We start from the raw sequence: 26,465 nt of genomic DNA, 5'->3' as shown, positions 1-26,465 counted from the left end.
GCCGGGAAGAGCCAGAGGCGTGGCGAATGGTGCCTGGGCGCTGGAGCTTCCTCGAAGGAAGACTTGGAAGAAACGCCAGAATCCGTCTTAGACCCGCCAAACCGCTATCCAGCTTCTTAGAGATGATTTTAACAGCGCTGGCTGGGCAAGGAGACAGGTGCGCGCTTGAATCCCATCTCAGCCACTTCCCAGATGTAACTTGCTCGGCCAAGTTACAACACCTCCTTATGCTACAGTGAGAATAATGCTACACCTGAAGCATCTAGAGATGGTCTTGGCCCCGTAGAGACGCTGCGGGGATATCACGCAGGGATTGCGTGCCTGGCAAGCTGCCCTGGTAGAGCGATCGCCTGGGCGCCTGGGCGCATCCGCTTTGTCTCCATCGCTTCCCACCCGCCCGTCGACGATTTCTTTCCTCTCTCGCTCTCACCGTCCCTTCCTCCCTCCCCCCTTTCCCTCCTCCTTCCTATTTTCCAGTTCCCTCCTTTCCTCCCCTTCTTGCAATAGCGCTTTCTCTTTCACAGAGCGTCCATGCACTAATCTCGTCTCAGCTGCACTACAAACTCCAGAGAAAACCGGGTTCAGAGAGGTTACACTGCGTCCTCTGGTCAGCACGCATCTCACTAGGATCAGAACCCGGAACGCTGGCCCGCGCTGATTAATGCGATTCCTCTGCATCCCCCAACCCCTTCCTTTCCCTGGCTTTCCTCCTGACACTCATCTGAGGTCATCTTTTCTGGTTTTCTTTTTTTTCTCCTGTTTTCCTACTACTCTTCCATCTATTTTCTCCATTTAGCCTGTGCTCCTCTTGCTCTCCCACCAGTCTCTCTCTCTACGTCCTCCGTTGGGCTTGCTGTCCTCTCATTTCATTTCCTGTTATCCCATCAGTCACCAGCATGGGCCAACTAGGATTATTTATTCCCTGGTTTTAAATATCAGTGGGAAAGGGATGAAAGTCATCTCCCAGGACAGTGATGGTAACCAGATAACTTCAAAAGCCTTTTCAACCTCTCTCTCTCTCTCTCTCTCTCTCTCTCTCTCTCTTAATTCTAAGGAAATCATCTTGACACTTAAGACTCAGGAAAAAAATATGAACAGGAGATAATACTAACTGAGTAGTTACTATGTGCCAGCACTGCCACGAGCCTTACATAACGACCTCATTTCCCCGGCCGACAGCTCTGTGCAGCAGGCATTACGTATCCCCTTGGCGCACACATGGCCAGTGAGTGGTGCAGTGAGAATGTTCAATTTCTGGGACCAGACTATAAACTACCGCAGACATGACTGCCTCTAATATTACCCCTGCCTCTCAGTTTCACATCTGAGGCCAAGTCTGCCTGCTTTAGACCACACTGAGCCTTCAAATAATAGGCATTCAATATTGACCATGAATTGATGCCCACTTGGAATTAATACAGCCCTTTAAAAGTCCCTTGAGAGAGGCCTTCTGCTAAATTATCTCAAATTAGCTTCTCTAGAAAGAATCTTTACATCTGCCATGGGACCTCATTCCTGTAGGTCACGAGCATTAATATCTTTAAATTATTAATGTCAGACAATTAACTGAACCAAGCTCTGCTATCCATGAGGAAACTCTAATTAAAAGCACTTTAACGAACCAGAGCAGTGCATTTTCTGAGTACTTTGTGATGGGTTGGCGATATACATGCCCATACACAGGACTGCGACACAGAAGACCAGACCACAGGGTTCACTGCTGCCAGGTATTGTTTATAAGAAATATCTATTCCACGTGCTCTATCACAAAATGCTAGCAGTTACAACTGTGTCATGGAGTGTTATTGTGGCAGTGAGGGCTGTTTGGATTTATTTTTAGCTTGGGACGTGACAGTTCCTTACTTTTGCATTTTCACATAGTGGTAAATCACTGAAGTTATAAATTCAGTTTCCAAAAAAAAAACCAACAACAACAACAACAAAAAAAAAACAGAGACGTCCCTTGGACTTCCAGGCCACTCTGCTTTTCTCTCGTTTTTCTGCGATGGTGACCCTCCCAGCTAGACTTGCACACCGTTCTCCACCACTACACCCATTTCTGTGCACTCCGTTGCTTTATGTTTAGACTCACTTTATGTGGGTGCTTTATCACACCCTAAATGTAACAGTGCAATGTTCTCTTCCTTCGTGTGTTTCGGAGGCACGGCTGTATTGATTCATAGACCAAACGGAATTCTCATTTCTGGATATACACATTGCTTGAGAGTAAAAACATTATTTCAACATTTCATAACTCTGGTTGGGGTGGGGAACAGTAATGAAATTGTTCATCATTTTTTGGCTATACAGAGATTGCAATATATTTTTTAAATTTTCCTCTTCTGTAAGTCTTACTTTTGAATGGCTTGTCACTTAAAGATAATTTTTTTCTATGACCAACTTATTGAGAACAAGTACAGAACCTGTCATCTTTGATTACATTAAATTAGCTCCTCTTCTGGTCTGACAACCCTGACTGTGGTCTATCTATAAGGATCAAAATGAAATGTTAACTTTAAAAATGGTTTATGTAAACAGTTCCAAGGAGGGCTTAATGACCCAGTTCTATTGTTAGGGAACTCTTTATGGTGAAATACTCCTCATTTCCAGAAGGTGGCACGCATGTAGGGAGTGAGCCAGTGGTTATCTCAAAGAACAGTTTCAACCTGAGTTTTAACCTGGAGAATAGTTTTCTGAAGAAGTCGTTCTAGTTCATTCTCTAAGCTATTTTGAGGAGGTCAAGTCCCACACAGAACTTTCAAACTACACCTTAGCCAGTGTTGTTACGTCAGTACACGTCTTTCCACACTCCTATTCATAGAAGCACAGGAAATTTTGTAAACAAAATCGGTGTCATCCTCTGTATTTCACTTTATTCACTTAACATGGCATTGCAGTATTTCTGTTGGAGTCCTTTTTGGTCAAGAATATGCTTATCCACAGTTAGACCCTTCTGATCTCTTAGGGTTGGTTTTTTTTTTAATATTTATTTAATTATTTGAAAGTTGGAGTTACACAGAAAGAGAAAGAGAGGCAGAGAGAGAGAGAGAGAGAGAGAGAGAGAGAGGTCTTACATCCGCTGGTTCACTCCCCAAATGGCCACAACAGCCAGAGCTGTGTCGATCTGAAGCCAGGAGTCAGGAGCTTCTTCTGGGTCTCCCACGTAGGTGTAGAGGTCAAGGACTTGTGCCATCCTCTACTGCTTTCCCAGTCCACAGCAGAGAGCTGGATCAGACGTGGAGCAGCTGGGTCTGAAACTAGCGCCCATATGAGATACCAGCACTGAAGGCAGCAGCTTTACCTGCTATGCCACAGCACCAGCCCCAGGGTTGGTATTTTAACTCTAAAAACAGAAAAGAATAAAGTGATGACTTGTTTTGTGGGAGGAAAAATGAAATACTGAGATTATCAACATATATCACAAAACTAGACTAAAACTCTGAAAGCTAGACTACAAAGTAGATAAAATTTGAAAAAAAATGCATGTGTATGTAATAGTAGTAAATACAATGGAACTAGATACTCTGAGTTTTTGCAGTTCCACGCTATCCACTGCTTCCAAGTGGGCTTAGATGAATTCATGGATAGCTGACAGATAAACACAGATTTGATTTCAGACCAACAGTCTGAAATTAATGATATCACCAATGGTTTTCAAACTCCTTTTTTTTATAAACACTTCTATTTAGTAAATATAATTTTCCAAAGTACAGTTTATGGATTACAATGGCTTTTCCTTCCCACCCGCACCCCTCCCATCTCCCGCTCCCTCTCCCATTCCATTCACATCAAGATTCATTTTCAATTATCTTTATATACAGAAGATCGATTTAGTATATATTAAGTAAAGATTTCATCAGTTTGCACCACACAGAACACAAAGTGTAAAATACTGTTTGAGGAGCCGGCGCCGTGGCTCAATAGGCTAATCCTCCACCTTGCGGCGCCGGCACACCGGGTTCTAGTCCCGGTTGGGGCGCCGGATTCTGTCCCGGTTGCCCCTCTTCCAGGCCAGCTCTCTGCTATGGCCAGGGAGTGCAGTGGAGGATGGCCCAGGTGCTTGGGCCCTGCACCCCATGGGAGACCAGGAAAAGCACCTGGCTCCTGGCTCCTGCCATCGGATCAGCGCGGTGCGCCGGCTGCAGCGGCGGCCATTGGAGGGTGAACCAACGGCAAAGGAAGACCTTTCCCTCTCTGTCTCTCTCTCTCACTGTCCACTCTGCCTGTCAAAAATAAAAAAATAAAAATAAAAAAATAAATAAATAAACGAAAATACTGTTTGAGTACTAGTTATAGCATTACTTCACATTGGACAACACATTAAGGACAGAGATCCCACATGAGAAATAAGTACACAGTGACTCCTGTTGTTGACTTAACAATTTGACACTCTTGTTTATGGCGTCAGAAATCTCCCTAGGCTCTAGTAATGAGTTTCCAAGGCTATGGAAGCCTCTTGAGTTCGCTGACTTCGATCTTATTTAGATAAGGTCATAGTCAAAGTGAAAGTTCTCTCCTCCCTCCAGAGAAAGTTACCTCCTCCTTTGATGGCCCATTCTTTCTACTGGGATCTCACTCACAGAGATCTTTCATTTAGGGTGTTTTTGTTTGTTTGTTTGTTTGTTTGTTTTTTGCCAGAGTGTCTTGGCTTTCCACGTCTAAAATACTCTCATGGGCTCTTCAGCCAGATCTGAATGCCTTAAGGGCTGATTCTGAGGTCAGAGTGCTGTTTAGGACATCTGCCATTCTATGAGTCTGCTGTGTATCCCACTTCCCATGTTGGATCATTCTCTCCTTTTTTTATTCTATCAGTATTCACAGACACTAGTCTTTTTTGTGTGATCCCTTTGACTCTTAGACCTATCAGTGTGATCAGTTGTGAACTGAAATTGATCACTTGGACTAGTGAGAAGGCATTGGTACATGCAATTTTGAAGGGATTGTATTGGAATCCCCTGGCACATTTCTAACTCCACCATTTGAGGCAAGTCCGATTGAGCATGTCCCAAATTGTACATCTCCTCCCTCTCTTATTCCCTCTCTTTTATTTAACAGGGATCAAACTCCTTTAAATTTAAGTACAGCTAATCTTTTTAACTTTATTGATTTATTTGATAGCCAGAGAGAAAGAAATAGATAGAAATACCGAGTTCTCACCTGCCTTCAAATGCCTGCAACAGCAGGGGCTGGGCCAGAAGGAAGCGTGGAGCTGGAAATTCAACCCAGGTCTCCCACATGGGTGGAGAGACCCCACTACTTGAGCCATCACTTGCTGCCTTCCAGGTCTGCGTTAGCAGGAAGCAGGAGCAGAGCTGGCACTCAAACCCATGCACTTTGAAACGGGTTTTGAGCATCCCAACCCGTAACTTAACCACTAGGCAAAGGCCTGCCCCTAATAGAGCTATTTTTGTTCCTTGTCCCCAACCCTTGGTCCCATTCTAGTGATACTTGTTAGGACTAAGCTCCTTAAGGAACAGTGTCAGCATCACACAGCACAGTAGTGAGTATCCCAGGGAGGATTAAGTCCAATTCCAAATTAACATAAATTCAATAAGGCTCTGGGGAAAAAAAACTAAAATGAGTACAGTTGACACCAGCACATGCTTTGCAATGCACCTGCAAGCTTAGCAACACGTATTTCAAGATGCTAGTCCCATCCATTAACAGAAATGCAGATTACATAGTGTGCTCCACTTCCCATCCAGCTCCCTGCTAAGCAGTGGAAGACGACCCAAGTGCTTGGGCCCCTGCACTCACGTGGGAGACCCAGAAGAAGCTCCTGGCTCCTGGCTTCAGAGTGAACCAGTGGAAGGAAGATCATTCTCTGTCTCTCTCTGTCTCTCTCTTCGCCTCTGGTTCTCATTCCCTGTAACGCTGACTTTTAAATAAATAAATCTTTCAAAAAACAAAACAAATCAAAAAAGACATCCATAGGAGGTGCTCTTTCTGGAGCCAGGGAGCCCATCTGTCCCTGGGAGCAAATGCTGCCTGTGCCTGGCCACTGATCCCTCAACATCATTACCCACCCCTCTGGTGTGACAACCACAGAGACCTCCAGTAAACGTCCACATGGTCATGGTTGAGAACAACTCCCTGCAGGAAGTAACGGCCGCCACCAGCAGCAGCCCAGACTCACACTCAACCGTGAGGACTGCTGTGGGTACAGAAGACCACCCCCAAGGGGGAGGGGTTCGCTGTGCTGTGGCTCAAGCCCCGGAAGCTCCTCAGGGTATCGGGCCCAGCCCACATCCTCTCTCTTCCCTTTCCCCTTCCCGGCCTGACTTCTGCCCTTGTAGGTTCCTCCAGAGAAGCTTCCCTCAGGAAATCATGGGCATCAGACTCCCAGCTCTGGTTCTGCTTCCAGGGAACCTGACCTAGGCCCCTTACCCTTCTCTGCACTGCTGCAAAACTACTGCAGGAGACAGCTGCGATGCCCCGAGAGAACACCTGACTCCAGTGTTCATCTTACCTTTCAAAAAGTCCCTATTGTCAGGTTGCCCCTAATGTAACGAATCTTTCACTTAAATGCACCTCTTGTGGCTTCAAAGATTGCGGTGGGACTGAGAATTGGCACAACTGCCTTAAAAAATTGTTTGGCAACATTTACCAAAGCTACACATCCTCGTGTTCTTTTTTTTTGGCCAGGCAGAGTTAGACAGTGAGAGAGAGAGAGAGAGAGAGAGAGAGAGAGAGAGAGAGAGTTATAGACAGTGAGAGAGAGACAGAGAGAAAGGTCTTTCTTCCGTTGGTTCACTCCCCTAATGGCCGCCACAGCCAGTGCTGCACCGATCCGGTGCCAGGAGCCAGGCGCTTCCTGCTGGTCTCCCATGCAGGTGCAGGGACACAAGCACTTGGGCCATCCTCCACTGCCCTTCTGGGCCACAGCAGAGAGCTGGACTGGAAGAGGAACAACCGGGACTAGCACCCGGTGCCCAACCAAGACTAGAACCCAGGGTGCCGGTGCCGAAGGCGGGGGATTAGCCAAGTGAGCCATGGCGCCCGCCCAACACATCCTCGCGTTCTAACACCAAGCGGCTCCTCTCTTCTTTATACACAACAGGAACACCAGTGCCCCACATCAGAGGCCTTGGGCTGCTGCCGTCTGGGCTCTGGCTCCTGACTACATTTTCCTGCTAATGATCCTGGGAGGAAGCCATGATGGCACAAGTAATCAGGTTTCTGCCACTCATGTGGGAGATTTTTTTTTTTTTAAGATATATTTATTTATTTGAAAGTTGAAGTTACACAGAGAGAAAAAGAAAGGCCCAGAGAGAGAGAGGTGTCTTCCATTGCTGGTTCACTCCCCAATTGGCCACAGCTGCCAGAGCTGTGTCTATCCAAAGCCAGGAGCCAGGAGTCTCTTCCAGGTCTCCCACATGAGTGCAGGTGCCCAAGGACTTGGGCCGTCCTCTACTGCTTTCCCAGGCCACAGCAGAGAGCTGGATCGGAAGAGGAGCAGCCGGGTCTTGAGCCAGTGTGAATATGGGATGCTGGCACTGCAGGCGGTGGTTTTATCCACTCCACCAAAGCACCGGCCCTGCAGGTGGGAGATCTGAATGGAGTTCCTAGCTCTCAACTCTGGCCCCAGCCATTGCAGGCATTTAGGGAGTAAACCAGCAGCTGGGAGTCTCTCTCTCTCTCTCCCTCCCTCCTTCCATTCATCCTTCCTTCTCTCTAAAAAAAATATAGATTAAAAATTTAAGAAAAACAGTAGAATGGGAAAATTGTATCATATTCACTTGATATTCCTACACATATATCCTATACATATCCATATATTCTTATACATATATCCATGGGTCCTGCACCACAGAGGCAAAAAAGGACAAAAAATATTTGGAAAAAGATAATGTATCGGCAAGACTAGTGGTGTGGTGCCGCTCGCAACCCAGGCATTCCATATGGGGGTGTCAGGTTCAAGCCCTGACTTCTCTGCTCCCAGCTCAGCTTCCCGCTGATGTGCCTGGGAAGGCAGTGAGTGAAACAGGGCCCAAGGTCGTGGACCCCTGCTGTCCATGTGGGAGACCTGGATGGAATTCCTGGCTCCTGGTTTCTTCCTGAACCAGATCTGGCTGATGTGGACATTTGAGGAGTGAACCAGCAGATGGAAAATCTCTCTTATTCTCTCCCTCTAGCTCTCTCCGTCACTCTGTCTTTCACATTAAAAAAAAAATCCTAAAAAAGAAAATGTATTCATAATGAACATGTACAGACTTTTTCCTTGTCCTTCTTTCCTAAATACAGCATAACAACTACTTACATAGTGTTTGCATCGTATTAGGTATGATAATCTAGAGATGATTTAAAGCATGCAGGAGGATGTGCTTATGTTATATGTAAATATTATGGCATTTTATATAAGGGAATTACATTGTTAGATCCACAGATTGTGGTATTGTTGGGAGGATCCTGGAGCCAGTCTCCTGGTTCCAATACACAATGTACACAAGTCCCATGGGCATGTTAAAAAGGCCAGATTCTAGATGTTTCCATTTAGATGAAATTCAAAAACAGGCAAAACTAGTGGATGATCACAGCCGTGCGAATCGTGATTATCTTTATGGGAATGGTTATTGCCTGGGAGGGCGCAGGACAGCCTGCAGGAGTGCTGAGAATTTGGTCTCCATCTCACTTAGAGACAGCACGGGTATTTATGTTCATAAAAATTCATAAAATCTTGGGTTTAGGATTTGTACATTTTAGCATATGTAATATCTCGATGAAAAAGAGAGTATGCAGACTCCCAGACAATAATCCAAAGACTCTGGGCCTGCGCTGTGGTGTAGTGGGCATCCCATATGGGCGCTGGTTCTAGTCCCAGCTGCTCCACTTCCAATCCAGCTCTCTGCTATGGCCTGGGAAAGCAGTAGAAGATGGCTGAAGTCCCTGGGCCCCTGCACCCACGTGGGAGACCTGGAAGAAGCTCCTGGTTCCTGGCTTCCGATCGCCACAGCTCCAGCCATTGTGGACATCTGGGGAGTGAACCAGCAGATGGAAGACTCTCTCTCTTTCTCTCTCCCTCCCCCTCTGCCTCTTTGTAACTCTGCCTTTCAAATAAATAAATAAATATTAAAAAAAAAATAATCCAAGGACTCTGGGTGCTGACTACGGCGGGCTGCAGCTGGCTTACACAGCCAAGTTCCTCACAGGGCCCTGCCCTTGGCTGCGGACACCTGCCATATCTGAAGTCACTCCCCTCAGAGTGCTAATGCGGTACAAAGGCCTGGCTCCTTCCTCAGGATGAGATCGATCTGCAAGGCTGCTAGCTATCAGGGAGGTATGGTTCCATGCCACCTCCAGGGCACCACATAGAATTGGGAGAGGCCTTGGTTGCAATGGCATCAGCATCCCCCAAACCATCTGCACTCCCTCTCCGTCTTGGAGTTTGTCTCCAGGAGCTTCCATCTAAAACACCATCTGCAATGCAGGTCTGTCCTTCCAAGTGGGCAGGAAACTTCCCAGAATTAACTCTTCTCGATTTTGCTGCAGTGTCATTTCCTAGCTGTCCCTCACGAAGGGGTCTTAAAGCCATGAGCTTGCCGGTGATTCAAAAACCCATTGCTGGGGTTCTCAATCTTCCTGAAGGTCTTTAGATTGCTTTGGTGGATGCGCTGCTGAGAACAGCATCCTTTTGATTATTGGAGCCGCCCAAAAGAAAACCAATCTTGTGGGGATTTAAAAAACCACAAAATTATGAGCTCTAAGGAGGAGAAAATAGGTCCTTTGCAATCTGAAACTCTGTTGATTATATGGATTGTAAACTCATTACAGGCATTTCTCTATAAATTTAAAATAGCATCACTGGTTTGTTTCATGTTGTTTTCCCCAAAGAGAGTTCACATAAGTCCCTTTTTCTTTCCTAAATAAGGACATATCCTTTCAACAAGATGCCCTAGTGTTTAAAATGCAAACGGTAATTATGTTGCCAGTCGTACATCATCAAAACCTACCTTTGGCGCCTTCTGCCACTCTTCCCAGCTTGCTGTTAGCTCCATTCCGCACTCTGGTTTCTGTTTACGCCTGCAAGTCTTCATCCAGCCTTCCTCTTACCCTCTTACCTACACTTCTCCTACAGGGACACCTTTTTTGTTTCACATCAAATTTTTTGACTTTTTTTTTTTTTTTTGCCTTATGAGTTTTGTTTATTTACACTTGTTTTTCAAGGTCATTTCAGTATTTAGCAGCCTTTCAGTTGTGATTTTTAAAAAATAATAATACAGTGGCCAGTATTGTGTCCTAGTGGGTTATGCCGCCTCCGCCTGCAGTGCCAACATCCCATATGGATGCTGGTTTGAGTCCCGGCTGCTTCACTTCCGATCCAGTTCCCTGCTAATGCTCCTGGAAAGCGGCAGAAGATATCCTAAGTGGTTGGGCCTCTGCTCCCACGTAGAAGACCCAGAAGATTCTCCTGGCTCTTGGCTTTGGCTTGGCCCAGCCCTAGCCATTGCAGCCATTTGGGGAGTGAACCAGTGGATGGAAGACTTTCTCTGTCTGTCACTCTGCCTTTCAAATAAATAAAATTGATCTTTTAAAAATAAAAATAATAATGTATAGCCAATTAGGTATCTCCTATCTTTAGATAAAACAGGAAGTAACCAGACAGCTTAGGTTTATGTTCTGATGGCTTCAGAGGTCTCCATGTAGTGGGGCAGTGCCCGATGGAGGTCGGAGAGTCCATTGCCTTCATCAGCAGAATTGATGGAACACACATCTTTTCTTTTTTCATTTCAGAAAACAATACTTGGTTCTTCCCTTTTCCTCTGGGCCTCAGAGCCCTCAAATTATGATACTTTGGTGGTAGAAATTAAATCAATAGCAACAGCTTGTGTTTATGGGTTACTTATTGCACACTAGTCAATTCTCCTAAGTGATTTGCAAGTAATGTCACTGCTTCATCCCCATAGCAGTTCCATGAGGAAAGTGCTACTGTATGACCACTGAGGGGATGAGGACATTTAAAATCAGAAAGCTTGAGTGATTGCCCCCAAGTCTCGTACTAATGAGTGACACAGTCAGGATTGGGATCCCTGAGCTTGTCCTGCTCCTACCCATTGTGTGTAGCACATGTGTTTCTGTTCCTGATGCTCTGGTAAGCAGAATGAGAGAGCAGAGATAATGAAAGACGAGGGAAATGAATCCTAACTTCCAATATTTTAGACTTTCATGATAAAAATATAACGCATGTGCAGCTCTAAGGGCCAGTTTCCCAAGACACCCCCCTTTCATAATGAGCTGCTAGGCCCCCAAGCCATGACGTTGGGTGGTGCCCATGAGGAGCCTTGATTGACCCAGTATAGACAGTAGAAGGCAGCAGAAGCCACACGGCTTGACTTCTGAAGGCTGCGTGATAAAAGAGTTTGTTGTGGACCCTTAGAACATGCATGTGCCCGGAGGGAAACCAGCCATGGGGTAAGAAGTCTAACTACCCCACTGTGTGAGCAATAACCCCCAGCCACATGGAAAGAATGTGTGGCTACCCTCGCTGTCTCAGCCGGATTCCCCACCCACGTGCTGCTCCTGTGACCAGAGAGGCAATTTCCACAAGGAGGAAAACATCGGAATCTCGCTGACAGCCACCCAGAGGGCTGCAGGCGTGTGGCCCCACCCCAGCCACCTCCAGTCAGCTGAGCCGCCCTGGTACAGGCCCTGGTTCTGGCAGATGGAGACACACCATCCCCACTGCGCCTGCCCTCATTCCTAATTCACAAAATTGTGAGCATAACAGAATGATTGTGGTTTTAAGTCAATAGGTTTTAGGCAAATTTATCAAATAGCAATTGATAAATGGCACAGAGTAATAAATAAAGCAAGAGCGTACCAATTAAGGTGGGGGAGATCCAGAGATTAGAAAAATGCTTGGGAGTTGGACTGGTTGAATCTCTTTTCTGATAAGAGTCTGGGGCTTCAGCCCAAGCTTCTGGGGAGAAGGATTCAGCTGCTTGGGTGGATCCAGGCCACCTTGTGTGACACAGAAGGTTCAGGAACTGACGCAACAAGCAACAGAACTGGGAAGGAATCTGAGGCGAATTGTTGAGGATGGTGAACGCGGGGAAAACAATTCCAGTGCTGAAGAAGACTACAACAGCCATCTGGCAAAACCTGCTTTTTATTTTTATTTTTTTTCTAAACAGATAAAGAAATTGAAACCTAGAGAAACGCAGTGAGTTGGGGAGGGTCACAGGCAAGCAGGAGTTAATGTTTAAGGTGAGGCAGTGTTTTTCTTGCCTCCTGGGAGCCACAGGATCACGGTGAATCTAGGTAGGCTGCCTCCCTGGCATCAGAAACACAAGGGTATATCCATGCTAATTGTCTACACAGACGCTACTGGGGTTAAAGCCACGCTCTCTAATTCGGCACTTGGAAAGTCTCTATCAGTCTTTCCTTATCTCTTCCCTTCTTATTAAACTGAAAACAAAACTTCCAGGCTTTTCAGCCTCTGAACTTCCACCAAGTTCTCCATTAAGTTTTTTTAAACAACTTTAATGAGGTATAATTTACATTTCATGATATCCAGTCTATTTTGAGTGTACTATTCAGCGATCTTTAGTATCAAGTTATGCGACCAACATAATCCAGAACATTTCCATCACTCCCATAAAACCTCTCTGCCCAGTTAACTCTCCTTCCCGCTCCCAGCCTCAGGCTGCTCATCTACTTTGTTTCCATAAATGTGTCTTTTTCTGGGAGTTTCATATAAATACATGGTATTTCGTATCTGGCTCCTTTCACATATAAATTGGTGCTGTGTTTGTTAAAATTTTCATTTATTTTATTTGAAAGGCAAAGAGAGACAGAGACAGGGCTCTTCCATCCACTCCTCAAATACCCTTTATTTTATTTTATTTTTTAAATATTTCTTAATTTATTTGAAAGAGTTACACACAGAGAGAGGCACAGAGAGAGGTCTTCCATCCGCAGGTTCACTCTCCAATTGGCCACAACGGCTGGAGCTGTGCCAATCCAAAGCCAGGAGCTAAGAGCTTCTTCCTGGTCTCCCACATGGGCACAGGGGCCCAAGGACTTGGGCCATCTTCCACTGCTTTCCCAGGCCATAGCAGAGAGCTGGATCAGAAGTAGAGCAGCCGGAAAATGAACTGTCACCCATATGGGATGCCGGCACTGCAGGCGGCGGCTTTACCTGCTACTCCACAGCGCCGGCCCCCCTCAAATACCTTTTAACAGTCAGGGCTGGGGCAGGCTGAAGCCTGGGAGCCTGGAACTCAATCAGTCTTGGGGGACAAGGACCCAAGTACTTGAGCTATCACCTGCTGCCTCCCAGAGTGCCTTTAGCAGGAAGCCAGAATGAAGAGTAGAACCAGGATTTGAACTCGGGCACTCTGACATAGGATGAGGGGGTCCTAAATCGCAGCACTTAAGGCCCACTCCAGCCTGCTGCTTTTACAGTCTGTTCTTTGTTACTGATGAAAGGTATTCTATTGTGGGCATGCACTGTTTTTGTTTATCCATTGAGCACTTGAAGGACATTTATTGTATAAATCTGCTTTGATTAATTTATTTTTAAAGACTTATTTATTTGAAAGACGGAGTTAAAGAGAGAGGTAGAGCCAAAGAGAGAGAGAGGTCTTCCATCTGCTGCTTCACTCCCCAAATGACCAAAACAGCCAGAGCTGAGCTGATCCAAAGCCAGGAGCCAGGAGCTTCTTCCGGGTCTCCCACGCAGATTCAACCCAAGGGCTTGGGTCATCTTCTACTGCTTTCCCAGGCCATATCAGAGAGCTGGATCGGAAAGTGGAGCAACCAGGTCTCAAACTGGTGCCCATATGGGATGTGGCTACTGCAGGCCAGGGCTTTAACCCGCTGTACCACAGCCCTGGGCCCCTGATTAAGTTTTAAAACTGGTAACAATTGTTTAGTAAGATAAGTCACTTTAGAAATTTGGAAGTTTTTTTTTTTTTAAGTTTTATTTATTTGAAAGGCAGAGTCACACACACACACACACACACACACACACATACACATACAGAAAGAGAGAGAGAGAGAGAGATCTCCCATCTGCTAGTTCACTCCCCAAATGGTTGCAACAGCCAGGCTTGGGCCAGGCTGAAACCAAGAGCCAGGAATGCCATCTGGTTCTCCCACGTGGGTAGCAAGGACCCAAGTACTTGGACCATCAACTGCTGCCTCCCGGGGGATTAGCAGGAAGCTGGATTGGAAGTGCAGAGTAGCTGGAACTTGCACCAGCGTTCCCACATGGGATGCAGGTGTCCCAAAGAGCAGCTTCACCCATTGCACAATGCCTGCCTAGAAATTTGGAGTTTTCTAAGTGGAGGGTGTGCTTATTAAATTAAGAAAATAGAGAAAAAATTTAAGAAAAAGAAATGTGCCAGTGCAAGATCACTACACTGTTAACATTCAACACTTTTTTTCCTAAACATGTAGTTTTTAAACATAAGACCAAACTGTACTTACTTTTTGATAGCTCGTTTTAAAATTAATGTTGTCATAAAAGATTTCTGTGTCAATAACACTTTATTGAATTGGTGTGCCGTGAACAGTTTATCTACTCCTAACCATCAGGTAATTCCAGTTATAACTAACTTGTGTGCAACACTGGCCATTGCTATGCTCGCAGAGACTATTTTCAGACTGCAGCCATAAAACTATTTACTTCTATTTTCCTTCAGTTCTCTTACGGCGTATTGTTTACATTCAACTTTTTATTCCACCCTGAACATATTTTGGCATTCTTTACCCCAAAGCTATTCAGCCACACTGACTGGAAAAGTATCATTTACTTGTCTTGGAATCTGTGCTGTTTCACCAAACTACTTCCAGGGGACAACAGCATCATGTTTTAATTGTGTTTGCTGACTAGTGCATCATTCCCACAGAACAGCGCGGGTCTTCCCTCAACAGTATCTTCTTTCCTATTGTCTAATTCCAAAAAACAAAAACAAAAAAATCCCAGCATGTCTCATTTTAATTGTATGTATGCCCTAGGAAGTTTTTTTGATAGCGTTCATGCATTTTATAAAGATTTTACTTATTTATTTGAAAGGCAGTGGGAGGGAGGGAGGGAGAGAGAGAGAGAGAGAATCTTCTGTCTCCTGGTTCACTCCCCAAATGGCTGAAATAGGCAGGACTGGGCCACATTGAAGACCTTCCAGGTCTCCCTTGTGGGTGGCAGGAGCCTAAGAACTTGGGCCACCCTCTGCTGCTTTCTCAGGAGCATTAGCTGGGAGCTGAAGCAGAGCAACCGGGACTTGAACCAGCACTCTGATGTAGCATTCCAGCACTGCAAGAGGCCGCTTAACCCGCTGGCCATAGCACTGGCCCTAGAACGATGTCCTGACTTCACCAAGAGGAACCCTTGGGTGATCCATTTGTCAGCCCATAACCAGGGGCTCCCCACTCTTTCCTCATCACCTTCTGACCCCACACCTGTCCACCACATTTTATCCAGTGGCTGTTGAGCTTCTTCTGTGTCACTGTGGTAAGACGAGTGTGAGCTATGAGGAATGCGTTCTTTTTTCTTTCTTTCTTTCTTTTTTTTTTTTTTTTTAAGATTCATTTATTTATTTGAAAGAGTTACACAGAGAGAGGAGAGGCAGAGAGAAAGAGGTCTTCCATCTGCTGGTTCACTCCCCAATTGGCTGCAATGGCCAGAGCTGTGCCAATCTGAAGCCAGGAGGCAGGAGCTTCTTCTGAGTCTCCCATGTGGGTGCAGGGGCCCAAGGACTTGGGACATCTTCTACTGTTTTCCCAGGTTTTAGCAGAAAGCTGGATCAGAAGTGCAGCAGCCAGGACATGAACCGGTGCCCATCTGGGAAGCCGGCACTGCAGGCGGCGGGGCTCTACCCACTACACTGCAGTGCTGGCCCCAGGGAGTGCGTTCTTAAAAGCAGACAGATTGTGAAACCATTGCAGACCTATGCAAAGACATCAAAATGTGCATGAGGTATGAATTTACTACGAGTAAAACTCCATCGTGCCAAAAAAAAAAAAAAAAAAAGGAAAGAAAAAGAAAAAATTGATTTCCCACATGTGAACTTCACTTCTCTCACTAGCTGCAGTCTCTGAGTCAGTTCATAGTAAACTCAGTCGATTCAGTTTGTCCTCGATCTCCTTAAGACGAATTCAAGAGGTTAAGTTGATTGCCTCACTCTTTAATTCCCCTCTGGGTGTCATTTCATTTCTAGGAAGGTTTTTTGAAGAATCACGGCATAGAGTGGGGTGGGTCGGTGAGGATGTGTGATTTTCGGAGCCCCCTCTTGCATAGACTTGTACAGGAACGTCCATCCTGGCCTCCCCCCAGGGAGGCTCACCTGTCCACACTAGCGCCTCCTGGAGTAGCCAAATCTCTCTCCCACAGCCATTCAGTCTGCTCCGGTGGCTGCTGACACTCCACGCAGGACTATGCTATCCTAGGGGGGCCCTACTGGACCTTGCTTTGTTATTTTTATTTACTTGAGAGGAAGAGACAGGGAGGGTGGGGGGTTGGGGTAGGGCGAGTGAGCTCCCTTCCACTGGCTCACTCCCCGGATGTCTGTGATGTCCAGAGATGGTGCAGGTTAAAGTCAGGAGCTGGGGACTCAATCCACATCTCCCACATGGGGAGCAGGGACCCAAATACTTGAGCCATAACTGTTGTCTCCCAGCATCAGGGGCTGGAGATGGGAATTGAATCCAGACACTCTGACATGGAACACAGGCATCTTAACCAGTGATTTAACCACTAGGCAAAATGCCCACCCCATGGACCTTATGTTTCATAGTACCCCACTTTGGGCCTCCCCAGGCAGTGCCCATCCAGAGCCTAGGCACCTCCTCCTTTCATTTATTGATTTTATTTTTAATTTATTTAATTTTGGGGCCAGCACTGTGCTGTAGCAGATGAAGCTGCCATCTGCAATGCTGGTATCCCATTTGGGCACAGGTTCAAGTCCTGGCTGCTCCACTTCCGATCCAGCTCTCCACTTGCGGCTTGGGAAAACAGCGAAGGATAGTCCAAGTCCTTGGGCCTTTGCACCTTCACGGGGGACCTAGAAGAAGCTCCTGGCTCCTGGGTTTGGCCTGGCCCAGCCCAACCATTGCAGCCATTTGGGGAGTGAACCAGTGGATGGAAGAACTCTCTTAGTCTCTCCTCTCTCTCTGCAACTCTGACTTTCAAATAAACAAATAAATTTTTAAAAAATTTATTTAATTTTATGAAAGGCAGAGTTAAAGACAGAAGGAGAGACAGAGAGAGTTCTTCCATCCCCTGGTTCACTCCCCAGATGGCTGCAATTGCCAGAGTTAGGACAATCCAAGGCCAGGAGCCAGGAGCTTCTTCAGAATCTCCCACATGCACACAGGGTCCCAAGCAGTTGGGCCATCTTCCACTGCTTTTCCGAGCTATTAGCAGGGAGCTAGATCAGAAGTGGAGCAGCTGGTATTTGAACTGGCACCCACACCAGCACCACAGGCAGAGGTTTAACCTACTATGCCACACCGCCAGCCCCTGATGTACTTTTTAGATTTATTTATTTATTTGAAAGGCATAGTGACACAAAGACAGAGATTTTTCCATCCACTGATTCACTCCCCAAATGCCCACAACAGCAAGGACTAGGTCAGGCAAAAACCCGGAACCAGGAATTCCATCTGGATCTTCCACATGGAGTTGCAGGAACCCAAGCATCATCTGTTGCCTTCCAAGCGCATTAGCAGGGTACTGAATTGGAAGCAGAGTGGCCAAGACTCAAATCGATGCTCTGGTGTGGGACATCCATACTATGCATCCCACAAGGCAACTTAGTTCATGGCACTAAAGCGCCTGCCCTCTTCCTTTCAGATGGCGCTCTGGATGGCCAACGTCCTTAAACTTCCCTAGCTGAATGCTCCTGAGCCTACTTCAGGATTAGTGCAGGCTTCCTTGCCAAGTGGTCTTCCCAAAAGTAAAGTATGCCTCTGGAGTCCACATTCTCAGGTCTGAAGGTGGCCAAAGGGCAGCTGTGTGCAAGGACATGGAGGAATCCCTGGCATGTGGGCAGGGATGCCCATGCATGTGTGGACGGAGGGAAATGGTATGGGCTGGAGGCCAGCAGCCGGGAGTTGGCTTCCTACCCGGCCTCCCAAGTATATGTGTAGATGCTAAAAGCTTATCCTGGCCTCCAAGGTCATTCCCAAATCCTGTTTGACAAGCAGCAGCATAGAACATATGTTCAGTGGTTAGTCTGACTTACATATTCTAAATATTTAAATGTATGGTAGGTGGGCCTCCCTGTGTACCCTTGCCCCAGACCCTGCAAATACTAGGGATAAGCCTGATGGACTCATTCGTTCAGTAAACTTGGGACTGGAACATGGACATTGTGTTCATGCTGTAACCCATGCTGGGCCGAGGGAGGCTACCCGAGGTTTCTCTTTGAAGATCTCAGCCATCCACTCCACATTACTGTTCTTGCGCTCAGGAGCCTGAGCACCTGTGAGAATGCTGTCCCCTGGGCTCTGGTCTCATCTTTCCCCAAACAACTGGAATGTCGCTCTCCCTCTTCGTGGAGGAACAACACAGGACCCTGCGCTGTTCTTTTGTCTGCTCAGCCCTCCCCGGGTTTGCTGCTGGTTCTTCCCGGGTTGGCTACCGTCCCTTCCACCTCCGTGGAAGGGCGGTTCCCCCTGCCACTTTCCCAACTTCCGCGGGGGAGCGGCACACTGCCGGCCGGCTCTCTCGGGGGCTGCTCAGGTGTTCCCTTTAGATGTTCCTGGTGCATGTTGTCTCTCTCCTCCTTTATAGTCCTCTTCCACCAATCCCAACTCTGCTACCCACACACCGAGTACGCTGCTCTCCTCCAATCAGGAGCAGCTCCTACAGCTTGTCAAGTTGGTGAAAGGCAGCTGTGTAGAAGCTGTTTACTCCCTTCTCAGCGCCATATTGTGGGAGAGCAGATGCATAGAATAAGTCTTAATTCCAGTAACAGTCTAGTCCGAGTTGCTCCCCACACTGGAAGACCTTTTTTGCCTTCTTGGGAGTTAATACTAGTGCCTGTTTTGAAATTACCATGGGCTGACCAGCTCAGCATTTATCTTGGAACTTTTTCAAACAATAATCTCTTTGAGATTTAGAAAAACACGGGGCCGGTGTTGTGGCGCAATGAGCTAGGCCGTTGCCTGCAACGCAAAGTGAGCCAGGGGTTGCTTTGCTTCATTTTACAGCTCCCTGCTACTGCATCTGGAAAAGCAGCAGAAGATGGCCCAAGCGCCTATCGGATGCTGGGGCTTCAGGCCGGGGCGTTAACCCGCTGCGCCACAGCGCCGGCCCCGACGAGGCAGTTTGTACCTCTTCTGTATAGCCTCATCCCCTCAATGAGATTAACTCTCAGGTACATAGAGCAGAAGTTTATTTACTGTTATCAGCATGTAGCATTTCATTACAAGAGTATGCTAGCATGCAGCCATTCTGCTTTGGTTGGGCATTTGAGTAATTTCCAACTTTTAGCTGCTATGAACTTTCTTTTTTCCCATCTTGTGGTGCACATAAGTATGATTTCTACTAAGCATGTGTTACACCTGAGAGTGACATTTCTGCTCATAGAATATGCACATAGTTAGCTCTTACAAATTCTGCTGAGTTTTCTTAAATGGTTGGCCCAGTGGTCCCATTAGTGTACAAGTTTCGGTTGCTTTACAATGTCACCAATGTTAGATGTCTCATTTTACCCAGTCTGTCAGATAAGTCATCATGGCTTCTTCTTCTTTTAAGATGTATTTTATTTATTTGAAACCCAGAGGAAGGGACAGATAAAGAGATCTTCCATTCGCTGGTTCATTCCCGAGATGACAGCAATAGCTAGGGCTGGGCCAGGCTGAAACCAGGAGCCCGGAGCTCCATCCCAGTCTCCCACATGGGTGGAGGGATCCAAGTATTTGTGCCATGTTTTGTTGCCTTCCCAGGTCCATCGGTAGCGTGCTGGATCCCAAGTAGAGCAGCAGGATTCTCTCCTTCCTTCTTTGACCTTCTTGTCTCTCTTTAATGACCTTTGGGATTGCTTTCTATATTTATTTACATTTTTTAAAAAAGATTTATTTATTTATTTATTTGAGAGACAGAGTTACAGAGAGAGGGAGAGACAGGAAAAAAAGGTCTCTTATCTGCTGGTTCACTCCCCAAATGGCTGCAATGGCCAGAGATGGGCTAATCCAAAGCCAGGAGCCAGGAGATTCTTCCAGGTCTCCCAAGCAGGTGTAGGGGCCCAAGCATTTGAGCAATCTTCCACTGCTTCCCCAGGCCATAGCAGAGAGCTGGATCAGAAGAGGGGCAGCCGGGCCATGAACTGGAGCCCATATGGGTTGCTAGCACCTCAGGCGGAGGCTTAGCCTACTGTGCCACAGTACCAGTCTCCACTTACATTCTTTTTATGAAAGCACAGGTGTTCTCTCAGCTGTTGGATGCTGTCAACCACCCTTCTGAGTTCCAAAAGCAGCATCTTTAACGTCTATGTTGTGGTATAACAGGTGAAGCTGCTGCTTGCAATGCCAGCATCCCATATAGAAGTGCTGGTTTGAGTCCTGGCCGCTCTGCTCGGATCCAGCTTCCTGCTAATGTGCCCGGGAAGGCTGCAAGAGATGGCCTAAGTGCCTGGGTCCCTGCCACTTGTGTGGGACATCCACATGGAGTTCCCAGCTCCTGGCCCGGTCCTGGCCTTTGCGGCCATTTGGGGATTGAACCAGTGGATGGAAAATCTCTGTCTCTCCCAGTCTCCCGCTCTCTGTAGTGCTGCCTTTCAAATAAATATTTTTGTTTTTTGACAGGCAGAGTGGACAGTGAGAGAGAGAGAGACAGAGAGAAAGGTCTTCCTTTTCTGTTGGTTCATCCCCCAGTGGCCGCTGCAGCCAGCGCACTGTGCTGATCTGAAGCCAGAAGCCAGGTGCTTCTCCTGGTCTCCCATGTGGGTGCAGGGCCCAAGGACTTGGGCCATCCTCCACTGCACTCCCGGGACATAGCAGAGAGCTGGACTGGAAGAGGGGCAGCCGGGACAGAATCCGGCAGCCCGACTGGGACTAGAACCCAGGGTGCCAGTGCCGCAGGCAGAGGATTAGCCTATTAAGCCGTGGCACCAGCTTAAATATATATTTTTTTAATCTGTATTTCTACCTGCCGTCCATGTAGGGAAGTCATGGCTTTTTCTATTGCATGTTTCAATATTCTTCCAGTCTCAATCCATTACCAAATTCTAAAACCGATTCCACATTTTTAGGTATTTGTTACTTTATGTGCTCTACGTGGAATGGCGGCTTGCCAGGGTATAAAAGTCTGGGCTGATACATGTTCCTTGCACATGGAAGATATTACCCACTGCCTTCTGTCTGTATTATGCCTGCTGAGAAGCCTGGTTTTTATTCCCTTGTAGGTATGCAGGCTTTTTTCCCTGTGAACTTCAGGTTTTTCCCTTTATGTTCTGTATTTTTACAGGGGCACATCTAGGCATAGATTACTAGTTTATCTCATCACGCTTCGTCCATCTGGGGATGTGTTTTCCGGTGCTCAGAACATGCTCAACCATTTTCATGTTCAATGTTGCCTCCCTAGATTCCCAGTCTTGCCTTCTCGAACTCTACTTTGTTGTACAAAGGATTTTCTGGTTTTCCACAAATTTTTAAAAACACACCCTCATGTATTAAATCTTTTTTTTTGTTTTAAAAGTAAGATTTATTAAATCTTCTTACCCTATCCTCCATCTCCATGACCTCTGAGTTTTTTTTACATTTCTCTCTCTCTTAGGCTGCAGTGTCATGAATTCCCTTAGCTCCAGTTTCCAGTTTCCTCGCAGCAAGATTTTACATGCTGTTTAACCGGGAAATTGAGTTCTGGTTTTAATCATTACAGATTTTGTATTTTTAGATGTTATTTTTTCAAATACGAGAGTCACTTTTTAAAAGTACAGATTTATTTATTATTTGTGAGGCAGAGAGACAGACAGAAAGGCAAACAGAGGCAGAGCTTCCAACTGCTGGTTCACTCCCCAAACGCCTGCAACAGCCAGGACTGGGCCAAGCTGAAGCTAGGAGCAGTAACACAGCACCTGTCTCTCATGTGGGTGGCAGGGACCTGCTGCCTCCCAAGGTGTACATTAGTGAGACTGGTATCATGAGCAGAACCAGGACTCAAACCCAGGAATTCCAATGCGGGGTGTGGGACGTGTCTTCACCACCAGGCCAAACACCAAATGCCCAGCCCCTCCATCCCTTTTGATAGCTCTCTGCATCAAATAACCATAGTTTCCATAACTTCTTTCTTTTTATAGATTTTTATTTATTTGTTTGAGAGGTAGAGCTACAGAGAGAGAGAGAGAGAGAGAGAGAGAGAGGTCTTCCATTTTCTGGTTCACTCCCCAAATGGCTGCAACAGCCAGGGCTAGGATGATCTGAAGTCAGGAGCCAGGAGTTTCCTCCAGGTCTCCCATGCAGGTGCAGAGGTCCAAGCACTTCAGTCATCTTCCACTGCTTTCCTAGCAGAGAGCTGGATCAGAAATGGAGCAGCTGGGACTCGAACCGGCGCCCATATGGGATGTCGGCGCTGCAGGCAGAGGATTAGCCCACTACGCCACAGTGCCAGCCCCAACCTGTCTTTCTTCAGGACTACAGAGCACACTTATTTTCTATCCCGTGGGGGCCCCTCCGCTGCCCGTGCTGCCTGTGTGTTGTTCTCTGTCACTTGTTGTTCATGCTGGTTGCTGTTTACACGGCTTGTTTCCTCATGGGTGTTTTATGGCTTGGATTATGAAACCAAGTGCCTTGGCATTTTATCTGCATGCATTCCTTGAAACCTGGTGTCTGTTTCCTCAGCTGCCATAACGAATTACTACAAACTGGGTGGCTTTGACAACTGGAAATGATTTTCTCAGAGCTCTGGAGGCCAAAAGTGCAAGCTCATCATGCCAGCAGCGCCCTGAGCCCCAGCAGGCTCCAGGGGAGAGCCCCTCCCGGCTCTCCCAGCTCCTGGTGGCTCCTGGCTCTCTTCAGCTGCTGGCTTCAGAACTCATGTTTGCCTCCACCCTCAGGGGACCTTCTTCCACCTATGTGACTCTCCATGCATTGGATCAGCATTTGTGCCAAATCCCGGATGAATTCATCTTGAGATTCTCAGCTAATTACATCTAATTAGTTATATCTGCGAACTCTCCATTTCCAAGTAAGGTCAGACTGAGGTTCTCAGTAGACATGAATTTCAAGGAGACACTCTTTTTTTTTTTTTTAAAGATTTTATTTATTTATTTGAGAGGTAGAGTTACAGACAGAGAGATGGACAGACAAAGGGAGAGGTCTTAACTGCTGGTTCACTCCCCAAATGGCTGCAACAGCCCCAGCTGAGCTGATCCAAAGCCAGGAGCCTGGAGCTTCTTCCCTGTCTCCCAGGCAGAGCTGGATCACAAGAGGAGCAGCCAGGATTCAAACCGGTGCCCATATAGGGTGTCAGCACTGCAGGCAGAGGCTTTAACCTACTATGCCACAGCACCAGCTCCTCAAGGAGGCACTTGTCAGCGCAGTACACCTGGGAGTGAAATACTAGGGCTGAGTCCCTCCTATATTACAGGCGCTGCACTTTGACACTGAAATAGCACAGGTGTTGCTTTGCCATGCACGGAAGCGATGCAGTAAGAGATCCCGTAGCTACTGCAGACACAGTGGTCAAAGAAGGCCGAGGGGATGGGCTTTTGGCCAGAACACACGGGTTTGAGTCCCAGCTTTGGCTCCCGACTCCAGCCTCCTGCTAATGCAGACTGTGGAAGGCAGCAGTGATGGCTCAGTAACTGAGTTTCTGCCACCCATGTGGGACGCCTGAATTGAGTTCCCAGCTATGGGCTCAACCCCAGTCCAGTGCCAGTTGTTTCAAGCAGCTGCAGAGGATGAGAGCTCACTGTTTCTCTGCCTCTCAGATAAAAATTTTAAAAATATGTTTGGCTGAGTGAAACTTTATTTTTGCTTTTAGAAATTGGAGGCACCGGGCCAGCGCTGTGGCACAGCAGGTTAACGCCCTGGCCTGAAGCACCGGCATCCAACATGGGAGCCAGTTCGAGTTCCGGCGGCTCCTCTTCCTGTCCAGCTCCCTGCTATGGCCTGGGAAAGCAGTGGAAGATGGCCCAAGTCCTTGGGCCCCTGCACCTGCGTGGGAGACCCGGAAGAAGCTCCTGGCTCCTGGCCTCGGATCAGCGCAGCTCCAGCAGTGGTGGCCATCTGGGAGTAAACCATTGGATGGAAGACCTCTCTCTCTCTCTATGCCTCTCCTCTCTCTGTGTAACTCTGACTTTCAAATAAATAAAAATAAACCTAAAAAAAAAAAAAGAAAGAAATTGGAGGCACCACTAACATGGGGTTGTTTTAACCTAAGATTCTGCTTGGCTTTTTCCCGCATGGGGGATACACCCCTGTGAGGGTGGATTTATCAGGAATTCTCACATCCTTCTCCCTCCTCTGAGGACCACGGATGACAGGCAATATTTCCCCCACCCCTTCTGAAGGTGGGCTGTTTTCTAGATTCCCCAAGTGCCATTCTTTAGAGAGCCTCCATTTTAGGTAAGCATCCCAACCCTAACTTGACACCTTGCGGAAGCTCTAGGCTCTTTCCTTTCCAAAGAAAAATGTGGTCTCAGTGCTGAATAACCAGACAGGCTACTCTGGTTTCTGACTTTCTTAGAGTTTTTTTGGCCCTAGAGATTTTCCTTGCTTTCCCACCAGCTCAGTCAAGCATATCAAAAGAAGTTTATGCACCGTAGAAGGACACCAAATGAAATTTGAACAAACAAGAGACATGTAATCATATTGGATAGGAAAAACTCCACATCATGAAAACGTTAACTCTTCATCAGTTGATTTAGAAACTTGCTTCCATACCACTACAGTTTTGTTTTTTTTAATTTTGGAATGAGACAAAGTTCTGAGTTCATATGGAAAAATAAGTTAAAACAGTCTCTGGAAAGCTCTGTGGGACTCCTCCTAATAGATTTTTTACATTTAAGAAAATTTATTTTTATTTATTTTAATTTTATTTGAAAGGCAGAGAGGGGAAAAAAAAAAAAGAGCTCTTTCAGCTGCTGTTTCATTCCCCCAAATACCCACAACAGCCAGGGCTGGGCCAGGTAAAAGTTAGGAGCCCTAGAGCTCAATTCAAGTCTCCCACGGGGGTGACAGGGGCCCAAGTAGTAGTGGGCTCTCAGAGGGTGCGCACAACCAGGAAGCTGAACTGGAAGTAGATGCAGAACTGGAACCAGGCACTCCCACATGGGATCAGGCATCCCAGGCAGGTCTTAACCACCGCACCAAACTCCTATCCCCTACCAAACATTTACACACGTTGTAAATGCCAAGTAAACACAATGACACTTACACATGGGATAAAGACAAAGAGAATGGGCTAGCAAGCAAGGAATCTTCCAAATTACACACAAGAATGCAATACCTGTCTAAAATGGCCTCTCAAATTAATGTAGAGAAATGGCCTGTGCAGTATTGATGCTGAGACGGCCTAGGAACCATCTTGAAAGCAGTAAGGTTGAGTTCATTCTACCCCCAGGATAAACTCCAAGTGGATCAAAGAATTTAAAAATAAAATTTAAAAATCTAATTGATAGGAGCGCTTTACACATAACCTGGATAATCCCACAAACCAATAAAAGCAACTCAACAAATGATGGACAAAAAACTTGAACAAACACATCAGACAGTAAGACATCTAGAAATACATGAACTGCTTCTTAACTCCATTAGTCATCAGTGAAATGCAAATTCAATCCACAATGAAATGCCAATCGCCGAATTGAAAGTCATCGTTTACATTTGCCTTTCTAAGACACTGCCAAGCCATTTTCCAAGTGGCAGCACCCTTTTGCAGTGTCACCAGCAGCATGTGACAGCTCCTGTAGTCCTACATCATCACCAGTGTTTGGTGTTGTCAGCATTGTGGATTTTAGACTTTCTAATGGATCTGTAGTGGTGTCCCATTGTGGCTTTAATGATATGATATTGAATATCTTTTCATATGTTTGTCAACTGTGTGTCTTCCTTGGTGAGGTGTCTATTCAGACCATTGGCTCATTTTTTAATTCAGCTGTTCACTTTCTTTTCATTGAGTTTTAAGAATTTTTTGTATCGGGCCGGCACTGTGGCTCAGCGGGTTAACGCCCTGGCCTGAAGCGCTGGCATCCCATATGGGCACCGGTTCTAGTCCCGGCTGCTCCTCTTCCGATCCAGCTCTCTGCTATGGCCTGGGAAAGCAGTAGAAGATGGCCCACGTCCTTGGGCCCCTGCATCTGCATGGGATACCTGGAAGAAGCTCCTGGCTTCAGATTGGCGCAGTTCCGGTTGTTGCAGCCAATTGGGGAGTGAACCAGTGGATGGAAGACCTCTCTCTCTCTGTCTCTCTCCGCCTCTCCTTCCTTTGTGTAACTCTGATTTTCAAATAAATAAATCTTTAAAAAAAAAGAATTTTTTGTATCAAATTTATCTTTTATAAATATTTCCCCCTGGTC

The 26,465-nt window shown here is 46.6% G+C and overlaps 1 long non-coding RNA gene across 1 annotated transcript; it reads left to right on the top strand.

Annotated features, from left to right (window-relative positions):
- Window positions 1-17: 17 nt before the first annotated feature.
- Window positions 18-24,345, top strand: LOC149124297 (uncharacterized). Its single transcript, XR_016214204.1, has 2 exons — window positions 18-157; window positions 23,930-24,345. It is a non-coding gene; the product is annotated as an uncharacterized LOC149124297 (long non-coding RNA).
- Window positions 24,346-26,465: the final 2,120 nt, after the last annotated feature.

This window comes from Oryctolagus cuniculus, chromosome 10 (genome assembly GCF_051225735.1).
Source record: "Oryctolagus cuniculus isolate XC-2025 breed Fujian yellow rabbit chromosome 10, ASM5122573v1, whole genome shotgun sequence".
In the NCBI taxonomy this organism is placed as follows: domain Eukaryota; kingdom Metazoa; phylum Chordata; class Mammalia; order Lagomorpha; family Leporidae; genus Oryctolagus; species Oryctolagus cuniculus.
This window is presented reverse-complemented; position numbering and strand designations above follow the sequence as displayed.